Source organism: Chiloscyllium plagiosum, chromosome 1, assembly GCF_004010195.1.
Source record: "Chiloscyllium plagiosum isolate BGI_BamShark_2017 chromosome 1, ASM401019v2, whole genome shotgun sequence".
NCBI classification, from domain to species: domain Eukaryota; kingdom Metazoa; phylum Chordata; class Chondrichthyes; order Orectolobiformes; family Hemiscylliidae; genus Chiloscyllium; species Chiloscyllium plagiosum.
The window spans coordinates 132,882,576-132,888,583 of record NC_057710.1 but is presented as its reverse complement, the minus strand read 5'-3'; the positions used below and the strand labels follow the sequence as shown (position 1 = coordinate 132,888,583).

General features: G+C 42.4%; 1 long non-coding RNA gene across 1 annotated transcript in view; it reads left to right on the top strand.

Moving 5' to 3' along the window:
* The window catches only part of LOC122555845, a 19,952-nt gene extending 14,256 nt beyond the window's left edge, over window positions 1-5,696 (top strand). The window contains exon 3 of the long non-coding RNA XR_006313373.1: window positions 5,453-5,696. This is a non-coding gene — a long non-coding RNA (uncharacterized LOC122555845). The remainder of the gene's footprint in view (window positions 1-5,452) is intronic.
* Window positions 5,697-6,008: the final 312 nt, after the last annotated feature.

The following is a 6,008-nucleotide window of genomic DNA, read 5'->3' as shown; positions in this document are numbered from 1 at the left end:
TCTGCTGCCACAAAAACCCCGGTCAGTTCCTCTCACGATGGAGTCTTCTATTACCACGGCTCTGTGCGATGTCCGACTCTTCCACTCTGCCTCTGCGCCAACTTTTGATTGACAGACCTGGTCGCCTTGCGAACTGGCAGTGTCATCAGTCTCTACTGTTTCCAAAAGCTTCAACTTGTTCCTGACAGGTACTTCTCCCGGGGTCTCTTGCGCCTGTCTCCTGTCTGCCTTCCTCATCATCTGCTCTCTTCTGCTCTCTTCTGGCATGATTGGTGTAATAACCTCGCTGAAGGTCTTGTCCAGAAAGATCTCGTTCTCTCAAATGAGCCTAAGGTCCTCGAGTTCTTTCATCAGCGCTGCAATATGCTCGGTCAATAGCTGAATGTGCACACACTTTCCACACTTATATGAGCCAGACACTCCAGAGTCGTTGACCTCCCACACCAAACACGTTGCGCACTGAACCAGCTGGGCAGTCATGTCTTCACCCTCTTCAACTGTGGCGTAATCACTTCACTCAACCTCGGCTGAACTGAAGATTCCTGAGCTGAAGCCTCACTCTTTGATCCAAACTTCCTTCGACCCTCTTTTTGTGGCAAGTCTGTGGACTCTTAATTTAGGTTAGAGGAGGGAGGGAGGGAGACCCTACTTTGTAGGACCTGGGGTTTAGAACTCACCCACTCTAATAGCAATCACTTACCTTCCCGACCGGCTTTGCGCTCCGCCTGAACTTCCGCCCAGCTCCCACCGCTCTCTGCTAACTCTTCTGCTAGCTACACGTGCTATCGTAAGGACAGAGGTAAAGTATTGCATGGATAGAGAATTGGTTGAAGGACAGGAAGGAAAGAATGGGAATAAATGAGTGCTATTCTGGTTGGCAATCAGTGTCTAGTGGTGTGCCTCAGGGATTGGTGTTGGGACCACAAGTAATTTACAATTTATATAGATGAATTGGAGTTGGGGATCACATATAAGGTGTTAAAGTTTGCAGATGACACTAAGATGAGTGGCAGTGCAAAGTGTGCAGAGGACTGAAATTTTACAGAGGAACATAGATATATGTTTTGGTAGTAGTAGTAGTAAAAAGGGTTATTAGTTGAATGGTGAAATGTTGCATCATGCTGCTGTGCAGAGTTACCTGTGTGTCCTTGTGCATGAATCACAGAAGGCTGGTCTGCAGGTACAACAAGTAATTAGGAAGGTGTCACAACACTGGGTAAACTCTCCTGCTTAATTTAAACCAGCAACACAGAAAAGGTTTATCCTGTACAGTAATCTGTGAAAATTTGAGAGGCCAAGAACTATTTAAAGTAAAAATTAACATCTTTATTTCTTAAAGTATAACAGAGAATAATTAATTAACAATTATTTACAATTCCTTTTTCTAACCTATCTGTTACCTTCCCTTCGATAGTACTAGTCTGAAAAAACTCCCAATGAAGATTTACAAAACAACACTTATCTCAAAACCAGGCTACTTTTGGTTCTTCTATTTGGATCTTCCTGTGTCGTCATGGTCTTAGATTCTGCTTCACAGGTTACTGATCGATAATGGTACTTTCAAAAGAGCTATTTTTCAGGCAGTCTTTTTACATGCTGGTAGTTCTCCTCTCAACTGTTCAATTTTCCCCAGTCTTGTACCCCCAAAGCGTCGGATTGTGTCATTGGCTTTTAAGATTGTCAGTATACTAAATTCAAGCTGGACTTTGGTATTTTTCAGGCTAATAATTTAAACTGATTGGCCTAGTTTGAATCTGTTTTGTCATCTCCAGGCAATCAGCTAATTTAGCTTTTGACCAAGTGTTACATTGTTACCTTATTCAGAACACTTGATGCTGTCAGGTCGCTTTACCAGCTTTTAATCCTTTTAAAGGTACAGTACACCCACACCTTCATAACAGAAGGCAAATGAAATTTTGTCCTTCATTGCTAAAGGGATTGAGTTTAAAAGCACAGAGGTTATGTTGCAGCTGTACAATAGACAATAGGTGCAGGAGTAGGCCATTCTGCCCTTCGAGCCTGCACCACCATTCAATATGATCATGGCTGATCATCCTTAATCAGTATCCTGTTCCTGCCTTATCTCCATAACCCTTGATTCCACTATCTTTGAGAGCTCTATCCAACTCTTTCTTAAATGAATCCAGAGACTGGGCCTCCACTGAGCATTCCACACAGCCACCACTCGCTGGGTGAAGAAGTTTCTCCTCATCTCTGTCCTAAATGGTCTACCCTGTATTTTTAAGCTGTGTCCTCTGGTTCGGCACTCGCCCATCAGTGGAAACATGTTTCCTCCCTCCAGAGTGTCCAATCCTTTAATAATCTTATATGTCTCCATATAATCCCCTCTCAGTCTTCTAAACTCAAGGGTATGCAAGCCTAGTCGCTCCAGTCTTTCAGTGTAAGGTAATCCCGCCATTCCAGGAATTGATCTCGTGAACCTACGCTGCACTCCCTCAATAGCCAGAATGTCTTTCCTCAAATTTGGAGACCAGAACTGCACACAGTACTCCAGGTGTGGTCTCACCAGGGTCCTGTACAGCTGCAGAAGAACCTCTTTGCTTCTATACTCAATCCCTCTTGTTATGAAGGCCAGCATGCTATTACATGCTGTACCTGTGTGTTTACCTTCATTGACTGGTGTACAAGAACACCCAGATCTCTCTATACTGCCCCTTTACCTAAATTGATTCCATTGAGGTAGTAATCTGCCTTCCTGTTCTTGCCACCAAAGTGGATAACCATACATTTATCCACATTAAACTGCATCTGCCATGCCTCTGCCCACTCACCTAACCTGTCCAGGTCACCCTGTAATCTCCTAACATCCTCATCACATTTCACCCTGCCACCCAGCTTTGTATCATGCGCAAATTTGCTAATGTTATTGCTGATACCATCTTCTCTTTCATTAACATATATTGTAAAAAGCTGCGGTCCCAACACGGATCCCTGTGGTACCCCACTGGTCAATGCCTGCCATTCCGAAATGGAGCCGTTTTTTTTCCTATCAGCCAACCAACTTTCAATCCAACTTAGTGCTTTGCCCCCGATACCATGCACCCTAATTTTGCTCACTAACCTCCTATGTGGGACTTTATCAAACGAGATACTGGTGAGGCCACACCTGGAGTAACTGTGTGCAGTTTTGGTCTCCTTACTTAAGAAAGGATGTACTGGCACTGGACGGTGTGCAGAGGAGGTTCAATAGATTGATTCCTGAGTTGAGGGGGGTTGGCCTATGAGGAGAGACTGAGTAGATTGGAATTCAGAAGATTGAGGGGTGAGGGAATTTATAAAGGTAGAGAGGATGTTTCCACTGGCAGGTGAAGCTAGGACAAGAGGGCATGGCCTCAAGATTAAAGGGAGCAGATTTAGGACTGAATTGAGAAGGAACCTCTTTACCCAGAGGTTTGTGAATGTACAGAATTCGGTTGCCCAGTGAAACAGTTGATGCTACTTCAGTAAACATGTTTAAAGCTATGGTAGATTTCTTTTTGAACAATAAAGGAATTAAGGGATCTGAGCAGTGGATCTGAGTCCACAAAAAGATCAGCCATGATCTTATTGAATGGCAGAGCAGGCTCAAAGGGCCGAACGGCCTACTCCTTGTTCTTAAACCACGATATCCCGGTCATTCTCTTCCTCATATTCCTCCCTGTGATCATTATCTGAGGTGGGTAGCAGCTCCTCAATGTCCTTGAAAGGCAATTTGTTCCCCTTTTTAAGTGCACAAAACTTGCACAGCAAACTACAACAATTCTCGAAATCCTCTGTGCTGCATGTGACAATACTCTGCTGGGCAGCTCAGGATGGTGGAAATGCATTTTGTAATCTAATTAATGAATGCAAGGCAACCAGGATTTTGCCCCATCTAATTCAGTTCTTCTGCTCTTAAGGGCCCCCAGTAAATTCTACCCAATATTCCAGTTGATTCTGAACCGGTGTGTATAGATTCACATCTCTTCCTTGCTTTTGTATTATATGCCTCTACAAATCCTAAGTTCCGTTGTGCCTTTTTAACTATATCCTCAAATTGCCCTTCCTCTGTCAATAAACTATGTTTCTATACTTCCTTCTGTTCCTGTAAATGCTTTAAAACTATATCCTTTATGTTACCACCTCCTTCTCACCAAAATGTGTCATTTTGGCTTCTCTACATTAAATCTCGTTTGCAAACGAGATGAATGCATTGCAATGCGGAAGTCTGTCATTAAGCTCCTCACACTGCAGAATCTTTTCAAATTTTGTTTCTAGGGAAAATTATAGCATTTTTTTGGATATGCTTAGTGATGTGCCGAACTAAAACACATTTAGGTGTCTTCCAGTTTCACAGCTAGGTATTTAAAAAGCATTTGAGATACCTACTATTCCTCCTTATGTGCACTAATATACATTTATCTGTATTAAATTTCACAAACAAATGACATCCTGTGCATAACTGTATTTCAAAGTACCTCCTTATCCCTTTCACCCTGTCTCACAGTTAACTAAACCATGCTTTTTCATCACTTCACAATCTCTGGCTGCTCATTTTGCTCCCACATGTTTACCTCTGGCATTCTTAAGGTACAGATTTTATCTTTGGTCCTTATAGTTCCCAATTAGATGGTGTCTCTCAGTAGCATCCTAATAAATAAACTTTAAGTTCTACCATGATTTATGCCTGTTTTAATTGCTGTTAATGTGGAAACTAAGTTGTTACGGCCTCACAGACTAATGGGTGTATTCGACCGATGGGCATAAACTTCAGCCCATCTCTCTCTTGATTCTTCCACTCTTACTAAACTATCAGACTGCTTATCTGACACCAGCATTGGGCACGCAGAAGCTTCCTCAAATTATGTTATCAGAAAAGCTGCAGCCATTGTTTTGAAATACTGCAACAAACTCCATTCGCTAGCTATCAATTTTGTCTCATTAACTGCTAAGTGTCTGAGATTAAATCAAACTGTTTGCAACTTACATATTTCACCCTGAGGTGAGCATCTGTGAGCATATTTGTATTGGCACTGAGATTGCCTCTGTCTTAGCTCATCAGCTGCTGAAAACCTCATTCATATCTTTTGTTAACTCAGAATTTGGCTGTTCCAACACAGGAGTCCTGATTGTTATCCAACGCTCTGTCCCCTGTAAATTTCAAGTCATACACTCAGCTGTCTACATCTAAACTCTTACTAAGTCTGGTTCATCCATCCAACACCTCTAAGTGCCCTGCTTCTGAATATTACATTACCTTATCCCAGCTCAGTCTCCTTATAACAGATGATAAGTATACAACGAAAAGTCTTTTTGTTTTTAAAGTTCCATTTGTTTCATCCCAAGATGGACAGAATTATAGTTAAGGGGAAAAGGCAGCAAAGTGGAGCTGATTTTGATTTATTGTCACATTGTATTTTCTTGTATTCTTATTATAAAATAAGTCAAAAGCTTTCATTTGTCACCATGACAGGACACCATTTTGAACAATTTAAGGAAAAAAGTTACAGCTTAAAGAGAGCAGCTCATTACCATCAATTATGCCTGCGCTGCGATCTGTATCAGACCCAACCAACATTGAAGTCGCCCGAGCCACCACCTCATCTATTCCATATCCTGCAATTCCTGCCTCACTCCTTCCATCCAATGAGGGATCGCCTCGACTTCAAACTTTCCAGCTTCCAGTCAACAAGTCATCCTCCACAGTTCTGACCACTTCCGGTATGCTGCTACCAACCACATCATCCCTTCCCTCTGAAGGGACAGTTCTCTAGACAACTGGTGACATTTCAAATCACACTCTCCTTCCTATGCCACATCTGCACAATTACCTGTTTCCCACTGTCCAACACTCCAAAATACTGATTCCAGACAAAACAGCAAATCACCTATGCTTCCAACCTCCTCTACACTGGGAAATACAGATTTAATATCCACTTAATGGAACACCCCATCCAGTTTGTGTGTACAGCATTTAACTTCTGGCCAACCATTATTTTAAGTCTTCACAGGAGGCCCAGGTCAGAATG